Here is a 12,402-nt window from a genome sequence, read left to right on the forward strand (position 1 = left end):
CATTTTGCATAGCAGCTTTATGCACTGCTGCTATGCCACTAGGCTTATTAAAATATAATTTTAAGAAAATTATTACAATGGGGTGGAAAACCTACAGAGTTCATTTGAGAGGAGACAAAAATAATTAAAAAACATAGATTATCATCAATGGAATTCAGCTCCAGTTAATTTAAATCCACACTGGGTTGTTCTTACGTACTGCTTCTGAGAGACTACAGAACAAAACTAATCTTTATGCTGTAGGAAAACATGATTAAGATCACCCTACCTGAGAAGTTTGTCTTAAACTAAATTGCTGCATGTTTATGAGGACAAAAATATTTAGTCTATGCAACATGTGCATTAAATGTAGTTATGCCTTCAGTTGGCTTTTTGCCCTCCATTTAAAATAATTTCCCTCTAAACCATATATTACAACCATTCAGACATATACTAAAACATCCCTTACAATATTGAAATGGTTTTTACTGGTGCAGATCAACAGCAAATGGCATGTACTCAGCGCTGCATAAGCCATATGCTATAGAAAAGATGGTACTGCAAATAGAAAATATCTTTTCTCCTATTACAATGGCTTTGCGGTGAGTAGAGATTCCTGGTTTTAAAAAGCTGCAATTCATAGAGCTGTTTCTGCAGCCCATCAGTGGCAAACATCTGCCCCGACACAGCAGAGGCAGCGCTGGCCAACATGCTACGTGGGGTGCATACCTCACCATGTCCTCCAGCAGGGCTTCCCTGGCTTGCTTTGTTTGAAAAACTCCATGGAGGCATATAATATCAAATCAATATGACAGATTTTTAGAAGTGCTGTATTAACTCTACAGGTGATCTGCAATAGCTAAAAATCAGATGTGATTTAAAAAATTTAGAGCATCTCTTCGGCAGCAGCCGAAGCACGGGGGCTGGGAGCAGGTGCCCAGAGATGGAAGGGACTTGGTGGCTGGCATGGGATGTGCCAGCAGCATGAATGAGCTTGCTGCCTCTGTTGTGCCAGGTGGTTTTATGGCATAGAGCCCTGGGCTTAGAGATGGTGGCCCTGCAGCACTCCTGCACCCATCAGCCTTATTCCCATGCTGGTCATGGCGAGTTGAGTCGCTGAATTTGTGCTTGTGCCTTCATGGGCTGTATGTCCAGTCAGCTAAACCACAGCACTCACAGGACAAAAGTGTTTCTGCCGTACCACTTTGAAACAGCTGTTCTATAAAAATTAATTCTAACTCCTGACAGGCAGAAATATAACTAAAGCTCAAGAAAAGAATAAATAAATAAATAAAAGTCTTTTAAGCAAACCTCAGTTTGTCTTCTAGAGAAGAAGTAGTTTGTAGCACATATTTTATAAGCTCTTTTGTTGAGAGGCCAGCTTCAAATGCTAGCCTTGCTTATCAAAACATTGCAGGTTTACCTGTGTACCAGGTTTTGGTGTAACATCCTCCTGCCATTTTCCTTTCTTTTTCTTGTTGCTTTAGTAACCGTGATTTTACATTATTTCAAATATTCCAGAAGTCACTTCACCCACCAGCGCAACAACCAAGAGTAATACATCCAATGAAGTTCTCACTTAAAAACCAAACAACAGCAAAATATGTTCCCAAATACTTATTTGTGAATGGAAAAATCCTTAGAAAACTGGGATTTGACCCATAGTAGACATAACAAAATCTGTATGTTCAGCAAGAAAAAAATGTCCTGACATCCGCTAAAGTTTCCAAGGAAGCCTATGAGATGATGTGTATGGAGAAGTGCTTTAGAGGATTGCATATGACTGGCATCTTTGATCATCATTATAATTTCAGTTGGTCAAATGCAATCTATAAATAATAGCTTGTCGCTAATTACCATTGTTTTTCTGCTCCTTGCCAAAGCATGTAGCTAAATGTGCTTTCAGCTCAGCTTACTGTAACTATTCCAGTCTTTTGAAGGTCTCCCCCACGCTTAGTAGTAAGCTCACTTGGGGGTAACGTGTTATGATAAACTGGAGCATCCCCAGGCATATTCTCTGTTCCTCGGATTGACAGTAAATTGTCCCATCAAACTTCTTGCCATGGGGGCATCTTGCAGAGGCATAGTTCTATGTAGACTTCTGTGTTAGGCACAATGGGACAAGGTTTTGATGACTGGTGGTCTTTTCTAAGGCTTTCAGCTGACTTCCATCCTCCGTATTCTCACCACGATCACTATCCTGCCCAGTAACATTTGCCCAAGGTAAAGCATCCCTTTGAAAATTTGTTTAACGCTTTTCCATGCAGTAAGTTATTCTCTTGATCATGTAAGCTGGCATAAGAATGCTATTAGGTTTTTACATGCTCACCTTCTCTTGAAACTTTTGCTAATTCAAGGTCAGTTTGTTTTGTTAGATACAAACATGTACATGTCTCATTAAGTTAAATACTTGTGTTAACGTCAAGGGAAGAATTCAGTCAAAATACAAAAATTTTTGAACCATTCCTGTTTATCTGTATTGGGTCATTGTTTGTCCCTGGAATTTACCAATGTCCTCTGAATAATCAGTGAATTTAAACTGATTTGCTTTCTTCTGTCTTACTAATATTCACACTAAAATCCAAATTGATTTGTATTGTTTCTATTCAGAATTTAGCTGGTATAATTCAACTTCTTGATCACACAGACCCTCTCAGCATGATTTGATCTACCACTAATGGTTCATAAAGCTAGACAATGTTTTCCAGTGAATCATAGTGTAACAATTCTTCTTTGTGCTTATGTAGACTCCTCCCTGTTTCAGTGAGGAGAATCAACACTGAAATGCTTTTAAATAAATTGTAGGGAAAGGAGACCTGGTACTACATGTATGAATTTGGCAAGGCTGTTGACCGTTTTCACTGTATCCCACATTCTTTCTTTCTTTCTTTCTCAGCTGTATTTCTTAAAAATGGAGAATGAGGTAAACCCACCAAATTAATTTCTACCTGTGAACTAAAAATAGTATTTCTTTCTGTGTTACTGTTTGGTTACTGTGTTTGTTTGTTTGTTTGTTTGTTTGTTTTTTTAAGAGTTTCTGTTTGTCCCTCTGGATGGTGTCAATGGCAATAGTCAAAGGCAGGAGTTCCTAAAGACAAAACTTGTATGCCGTATGATAAAGATTTTGAAAAAGCATATGGATTCTTTTTGTTGCATATACAATAGCTACCACTGTGTAATTAGTGAGAAATATTAAACTACTATTCATTTTTTTTTATTTAGAAAGCAATTCTAGTATTATGCAGCTGTAAAACAGTAAGAGTGATTTTAGCATTTATATGTGCTGATAAGTTTTGCTGGCTGTTTTTCTAAAATGGATGATTTGCACAGGTACCTTCCTACAAGTTATACTGGGCTGCTCAAAGAATGTAGGGAGTTTGTTTTCCATGCATACGTACAGTCATTGTTTGATACCTTGCCACATTTGGATTGCAGGAATCATATTAGTCTCACTATCTGCTTATCTGCTGTTTTTTGTGGGATCTACCATTCTCAGGCAATGATTGCCAAGTTTGTTTGTTTGTTTTTCTTTTTCTTCCCCAATAGGCTTCTCCAGGGTACCCTCTTTTATTCTTACATGAGCCCAACAGCATCAGTAAATGCCTTAACAGCTAGTGATATTATGGCCTGGATTTTGTTTGAAAACACATAATTCAAATCAGGCAGCCTTTGAGAATGGTTGGAATATCACTTTTAGTAAGATTTGGACTAAATGTTTAAAAACTATTTAATTTTAAAATGACTGCTTAAAAATTTTACACATGTACTAAATAGAACACTTAATTTAGGATGATATAGGAGGTGTTGTGTGCTGATTTTTAATTCCTGGTAGTACTTCCTAACCATTTCTAAAATTTATACTTTGCTTGAAATTGCATTTGTATACTCAAAGCTGATTGCTAGTGAAACATTGCATACTTCATTCATGTACCATTCTACAAATCACTTACAGTAATCTGCAGTCGTCATAAGCTAAATATAGACCTCCTAGTGTCCTATCTAGCTAGTCAGTATAGACACTAACATGATCTATGGCAGAGGAGATAGGATATGAAGTACTGCTGTCTGCTTTAATAAATTCATGTAACCATCTATAAAAAGTATATTTAAACCTAGTTTTATGGACAAACTTTCGAGATAAAATATGGCTGAAAGAACTAGTTATATACTCAGAATTAAAGAAAAAAGAAAAGAAAGGAAAGGAAAGAAAAGGTAATCATGACCCATGATGCCATAGTATTATGAAGCCCAGCTGATAACCTGAGAGGATAATACATTTTATTACTTAGTCTCATTTGTCCATTCACCTCTGTATCAATTTAATTCAGAGGATGGAGCTTTTCTGGGTGTAATAACAAACAGATTTTTATCAGATAGCATGATCAAATTTACTATAAAGCTCTACTGTCAACTGCTTTGCTGTTTCCTCGATGTTTGAGAGCGTCCTGTCCTCTGGCAGGCCAGTAGCAGGACTCATGTCAGGGAAGCAGTAAATGCACAGAGATCCTTTCATGGACCCAGGCATGGGCTGTTAGGTTTGCAACCTTTCTGCACTGGTGGGACCTCATGGGCCTTCTGTTAGGGGGCCCCTCTGATAACCATGGGACAAGACAACAATGTCATGTTTCCATTTCCCCTCTGCTGTGAACCATCTGAGAAGTGTGCATATATTAGTCCCTGTAATCACCCTGGCAGCATGAAAAGACTAAATTTTGTTCTACTGTCTCCTACAGTTGCCCATTAAGATGTAGTTCTAATATAAATAGAAAGTTGTGTATACCCCATTAGAGAAGTAGAAAGACTTTTCAGAAAAGTAACACGTGTCCTAGTCCAGATGTCCTCATCCAAACTGTAATAGAGTTGGTGAGGTTCTTTTCGTCTTCATTTTACATGCATCCCACTTTCTCAAAAGCAATTAAAATTCATGATTTTAATTCACAGTTTTCCCTTAAATAAATTAGAAAAAGTCCAGAACATTTTTATTTTATTATGAAACTATTCAGAAATAAGTTCTGATAATTTCATGCATTGGCATAAATCTTTTATATGCAATCCTTCTGCATGATGCATTTTGAAGTTATGATCTGTAGAGTTTGGAGGAAAATCTGAGTAGAATCGGAACAAATCCTGTCTGCTCCAGACATGTCAGTGTGTGGTGTGGTCTGGAGAGCCATTTCCCCACAGATTATGCCATCATGGAGAGATGTTACAATACATGAATGAAAGGAAGGCTAAAATCTGGAAAAGTATGTAAGCCTCACAGTTACAACTGTCTAGCCCTGTGTCTAGACAACAATGTCCTAATTGCTCAGCAGAGATGTTGTTGAGTTTAAGAAGCAGCAGACAATTTTGCCAGAAAGTTATGTTGTAGAAAATCAGGAGGCTGAATATTTAGTGGAGAGTTTGGATCAGAAGGCTGTGAACAGTTTTTTTTAACTCATGCCCTCTAAGTTGGGAGCACCCTTTAATGTTGAGTTACTGAATGAGCTACCTTGCTATCTTAAAATACTTATCTTTATAGGATCTTTTTATTCTTCCTCTAGGGATCCAGAAACCTGTCACACAGAGTATACCTCTATCTTTAGATAAAAAGGCTTTTTCAACTCAGCAAGTTGTGGTTGGTTGAGATAATGCAAGGTTTTGATAGCAATAAAATAGCCTTAGCACAAATGAAAGAGGTTTTTGCCAAGAATCTTCATCAAAAGTTAGCTTCCAGGTTTGCTACCAAGTGTAATACTTTAAAGAAGACCAGGTTAGAATTAAGAGTAGTTGGATGTAGGTTAAAACTGAATTGTGTCTCTTCTCAGTGTGGTACTGCCTAAAAGTAAAGATTAGAACCAGAAATCCATACTCTATAAACAGCTACCTTCTTTAAGTTGGTAGCAAAAAGTTACCAAGCGCTATTGATCTGGTGATCCCAGTATTCCTAAATTAATAGCAAGATCTATAAAGATCTGAAGCATAAATGCTTATTACAGCTTGTTATAAATTAGAAGGTCAGATGAAACTCCTGAGATACACACTGGTTCTTTGTTCTTTGTCTGCCTGTGGGTCAATAACATTTCTCCAAAAAACTTTGACATCTCAAGAAGCTAACTCAATACTCTAAAAATGCTGGTACAGTCACTGCCTTCTGAAGTAATTAGTGTTTGAAAAAGGCAAAGGTGTTACAGTGGGCAAGTGTGCTCACCATGGTAAGTCAGTTCCTCTGCTGTGGCCAGATTTGGTATCTGATGGTGGCATTGGGAGACTCCAATAAAAAAATAAAATCCAAACCACTATACTGTTTGATCAATGTTTTCAATCAATTTTAATTGCTGAAGAAGGCAGTTTAGAAACCCTGCTAGGAATCATATCTCAAGTCAATTTTAGTACTTTGGCGTGAAAAGAGGAATTTTGACCTGATGGCCTTCTAAAATGATAAAGGTAGATTTAATCATTGCAGAAATGTATTCAAACATCAAATTATAATTAATAGTTAGTTCATGGATTTTACCAATGGAAGTATATTGAAGATGAATGCCTTTTAATGGCAAGGGTTTAGATCCATTACTGAGGGACAATATCTTAGAGATCAGTAAATTATATGTGTTAGTAGTTCTCTTTCCTACCTATGCCAAATAATGAATTGCCTTTTATGATTTAACCTTGGATGCAGAGGAATTCCTTGGCAGAGTGTGCATACAAAGGGGAAAGCACCTCAACCTCTACTGATGACAAGGTGTTTTAATAGTTCATATGCAATACAACATCACAGGCTGTCATTAAACAGAAGGAATACAGATCAAGCATCAAGTCAAATGAATCAAAAGGCAAACTTCTTTATTTTTTTAAATGTGTGAGTGCATTTAATCTTTCTGTATTCATTTAATATGTAAACATCTGGAGTGATTGAGAATTATCTGGATCTGCAGTTCCCATATCATTGCACTGTCTGTATACATGTCAAAGACTTGGAACCCAGAGAGTTTATGCTACATGTATTGGATGATGAAATGCAAAACAAACTTTCCTGAGAGTGGTTGTCTGCAATTTGTTCACCTCCATTTTCCAAGGTTGACATCTAAACCAACTAGTCATACATGACCTGAAGAAGCAGAATTGCATCTCACATTTCCTTGGGTTTATAGAGTTCAGAAGGTTGATTATATGTTTTCAATAGCAATTTTCCAGCCCAATAGTTTATTGTATCAATCGTTGTGCAACAGTTCCTATTGTAGAAATGCACAGCTGATATAATATCATAATACAGCAGTTCCAGGACTACCTTTTTTTTTTTTCTTGCTTCATCTCCTATTTTTCAAACTTCCGTACCAAGCATCTGGGCTGTTACATCACATATGTTGATCATTAATTTGGATTTTCTTATATAAACAATAAAGCAATGAGCATACATAATATTAAGAATCTGGAGAAGCATGTATTAAAGTGATATGCTATTCAGCTGCAGCATACATTAGAGTAAAATGATTTTCAGAGGCAGCAAATCTAGTAAATGATTTAAAACAGAGAGCATCACCTAGAATTCCTTGGAAATAGTCTTTCTCTGAGGCAAACCTACCACGCTGTAGAGAGCAAAACAAGACAAGATGCAAAAATCTATAATGGTAGAAATCCAGGGTAGATGAGCACAGGATTTATATGATCTGATTTGGTTCTTGACAGGAAATGCACAAAAGAGCCTTAGCTTTAAAGAGTGCACATAATACCTACTCTAGATCTCACTGTACACTGCCACCCACAAAGCACCTGCCAGCTCTAGAAAAAACTTCTGGTAAAAGACCAAAAGCCAAACTATGTGCCACAGGAGAACAGCCTAAAATCCTATGTTCTCTCCTGAGATGATTGGGGAAAATGCTCAGTAAAACCACAGATGATCTTATGAAGATGAATCTGCCCCAAAGCACAAGCGCAGTTCTGGAAAATGACATGACTAGGTAGATAAGTAAAAGCAGATGTCAGTTAGAAGAAAGTTAAAAAGAAAATTCTGCTTCCTCTTTATATGGAGGACTTTCTGCACTCCACTCTTCATCTATCTCTATGGACAGAAGCCTTAATCTTGAGAAAAGCAGGGAAACAGCTCACAGAACAAGTTGATGTCTCCATGTCATCCTATTACTTCCCCAAACTTTCTCTCTATCCATTATCTTCAAGTAGACTCTATCTATGAATCTATATTTTGCTGCATGTTCTGGATAGCTACTGTAAGATAGTTATCCACGTGCATGATTAAAAGTTCAGTCCTCAGACCTTTATCATCTCAGATCCTGTAGCTTCTGTTTTAGCTTGATGAATCTTGTTTAACAACCCTCTCCCAACAGCTTTTCAGAATGCTACACATGTATAGAGAGTGATAATGAAAAGAAGCATAGTGTTTACTTTTGTAATATATGCCATAATTTACATGAACTTGTCATTTTCTGAGCATAAAGGATATGTAGAAAAGTTTTGTGCTGTTCTATCTGTCCTTTACTCAGTAATTAAGAGTGCACTGATACTGATGCATTGTAGGCAGATACTATCCAAGTCTTGACAAAGAACCACAATTATTCGTATAATTTATCATCATGGCCATCGTGAATACTAACTAGAACACTTCTTGATCAGAATTGTCAAAAGGCACTTCCACTGCTCTTCTCCCAGGGAACATCTTTTCTGGCAGATGCTGCCTTTCATGCTAACTACAAAGAATCTCTCCTGCTTAATTTTGCATTTTTCTGGCCTTGAAGAAACATAGCACTGTAAATGCGTCTATCTTTTCTTCCTTCTGTTCCCTCCTGAATAGATTTTTATAGAAAATTATTTCATGTGTTTGTTAACATGGTTTTCGTAGTAGCATAATTCTTGGGGCTGACAACTTTTTTTTTTCATTTTTTTCTTTTCTTTTTTTTTTTTTTTTTCTCAAATATATACTGTTAGTCCTTCATCTCTACCCACATGGTAGAGAGCCTAGGTTGGAGGACCTAATTCTGTTCATGGCATTTAGAGTTTTGGTTCCACTGCGTTCAAATGAGCTAATTCTGATTTACACTGTGGATATAATAGCAGACTCTGGCTTTATGATAATAGACAATAATATGGTGGTTTTTAAGTAGGTTAAAAATCAGTTCCACTCCAGGATGCATGTGCAAGTTCCCATTGACATTGCACAGACTGTGGATATCTGGGGGGAGAGAGTGTTTGACCCTGAACTGGAGAAATGATTCAAGCTACCACAACTACTTTTCTCTTTTATGGGAAATTTTATCACACCCAAGGGTACGCGGCTTGTCATTTGGGAGCTGTGTACTTTGTAACCTCAGTGAGAGACAAGAATTTATAAACTTGGCAACGTTTTCAGTACTTCTGCCAAACCTCGTTCATTATTCAGGGGGCAGGATCTGTTGCATATTTCAGGAGTACTTGCAGAGTGATCTACTTGGGGCTCAATTAGTTGGTCTTAAATTCCTGTAGTCCTGCTCTAATCCCTGATGATAATTCACTTCTTAATATAGTGTTTTGTTTCTATATTAGATTTTCATAAATTAGTGCTTAAGTTGTGCATTGATTTAGAAAATACAGAAAGTGTGAATCTTCCTGATTCTCTTGTATTTTCAATAACCATCTTTGGGGAAAATTTCAGTAGATGATTTATGGCTTTTCAACCATATATATATATACGTAGACTGCTGTATGTGGCACTGGGGTCCCTTTAAAAATATATTGGAAAATTCCAGACTTGCAGGAAGTACTGGGCACTATTTTTTGCAACCTTCAGAAGATAAAACTGGAGACTAAGCATTTTATATCAATAGGGCTGGGCAGAAAAAAAAATAAAAAAGGACCATATGTGGTAAAGCACAAGATCTACTTGTACGCATGGTAACTGTGGAAAGCTGCATTTGCACTCACCCCTTTCCATATGAACAGAAACACAGGCCTATAACACAGAGTATGTTGTACTGGGTTATGCTGGTACTTGCCCTTTACACAACCCGTCCTTGGAGAGCTGACCATATGAACCAGAAAAGCTCTGCTGTCTGACTTCTGTTGGTTATGGGGTTGTCCATTTAAATAAACCAAGTAGGAATGAACTATTAAAAAGGGATTCAGCTATAAAATACTGTGGTGGAGAACAGAATACAGTTGCCTAAGCAGAAACAAGAAATCAAACAGTAAAGTTGGTGTCCTGCTCTGCATGCCAATGACAAGATGTCTACACGGTATACTTGTTTACATTTCCACCGTGCACAGTAACTGTGTGAAAGTATATGCCTAAATAGAGAGTAAGACAATAATTAAACTTGAATAGCATATCCAACCTTAATGGAACTGAACTTGTTCTAGTCCCTAGAGAGCGCCATGAGAGCACAGTGTAACATTTAAACTTTTGATTGCAATTGAATGTCCATAAATTCTACAATCACTTCCTACAAACTCTTCATATGAATTAAAAAAACAAACAAACAAACACAAAACTTTAATTGATTGTTTGCAGGTGCTGGGTGATGCATTACTTTATTTGCTTTTGTAAAGCGTGCTGTCTGTGTCACTCTTTGTTAGCACCACTACAGCAGCTCAGGACTGGCAGCCTGGGCATGCTGAGTGATAGGCTGTGCTTTGGCGATGTCAGGTTGCTTGTGTTCTGGCCTCCGCAGATGAGATGATAAAATGCTTCTTTGCCAATGCTGGCTTCAGGTTGTAGATCAATACTTTTGCTGTTTTCTGGGAACCCCACAAGCCTACCTTGGTGGGGGGAATGTCTGTTGAAGAGCCAGAATTTGGGAGAGAAAGTAAGTTGTTTTGTTGGACCTTGTTAAAGCATGATCATGATAGTTCTTTAGTCTTTGTGTTTGAGTGGGCATCCATAGCTGCCTATGTTCTCTCCACTGTACGTTTTGGATTTTCTGTTATGTTGTGAGACTATAAATTGACTGGAGAACACTTCTAGAAGGCTCTTAGTGATTTCATCACCACTTAAAGGCAGAAGGTGGTTACTTTCCTACCATTTTTGGTGCTGCTTTTAACATCTCTGACACATTTAGTAGCCTTCTCTATACTATTAAGATTTTAGGGGAACATCACTGAATGAATGACAGAGAAAATAACACAACATTCTTGTACAAGATAAATAGAAATTTTCTACAGTACCTTTCAGTAAAGAAATGAGTGGGGAAGAAATGTTTATTCTTTCCTGCTTTTAAAGAGCACAACAATACTTTTATGATGTAAAAACATTTAAAACAAAATAACTTTCTAATGCTGAATCCTAAACAACAAATAAGTTATAATTATATTCACACTTGAAAACATTTCTTTAGGGTTCATTGGCATTTCTTTAGGAGTATATCATGTACCTTGTGCCAGACCTATGCCATATGCTCGATTGTCATGTGTTGTCTGGAAGTCTGCTCTTGGAAGCGTCGTCTGATTTATACTGATTGTAGCTCTTGCCTTCCCAAGAGCTAAAATTGCATGTGAAATGTATGGTAACAGCAGTGGAAGCACCTGCTGGCATCCCGTATTTATAGATGAAGACACCGAGTTGTGGGTGGGCTATGATAGCAGTTCAGTGGTGGCAGTGCAGCTCCCAGCAGGATCAGCGCAGTGTCTGGCTCCTGAACCACAGCAACCACCCAGCCCTATGCAGTGCGGCCAGCCCTTCTTCTCTGCTTTCCTCATCCCTCTGGCTCATGTGGACAGGCTGCCCCACTCTACCCAGGCCACCTCTTTGTCCCCATCTCACAGCTGGGGGCTGTCAGGAGGCTTCATGGAGTCACCTCCTCTTGCCTCCCCAACCACCTTACCTCTCAGGAGCCACAGCAGGAACTGCAGAGAAAGTCCTGTGTGGGCTCTGGGGTATGACTGGAGTGTTTAGCTCTAGAAAGTACACTAATCACTGCTGTGAAGGTACATCTAAGGAATCATAGGCCATGTTTTGGATAATTTCTGAGTGACGAATGGCCAGAAACTAGGATATCACTTGTAGCAAAAATTGAAGGTACACTAGAACATTTCAACAGAAAGCACTAAGTGTTTTTGCCATAAATAATGCCTTTCTTTCCTAAATTCACTTCAGAAAGTAATTTTCAAAAACTTATATCTGAAACTTTCTAAAAAGACTGGCAAATACCCACAGTGAAAAACTTCAGCCTACCAGAGTTACTGCACTGGGTCACGCATTGGAGTCAGGGTACTTACATCCTAAGTAGTGCTACCACTTCTATCTAAAGTTAATATAAAAACAATTCCTGTCCTACAAGTAAAAGCTGGTGTTTTTAAACCAAGTAGTTACAGATATGCTTTTAATAACATTGATGATTGTTTGAACACCTTTTACTCTATCAAATGTATCATTCTGGGATGGCAGTTTGAGGCATCAGATGTCACACTAAGGGAGATGCTTTCCTATCAAAGGCATCTGGTCTCGTTTGCCAATTTTTT

The sequence above is a fragment of the Aythya ferina genome (genome assembly GCF_964211825.1).
Source record: "Aythya ferina genome assembly, chromosome: 12".
NCBI classification, from domain to species: Eukaryota; Metazoa; Chordata; class Aves; order Anseriformes; family Anatidae; genus Aythya; species Aythya ferina.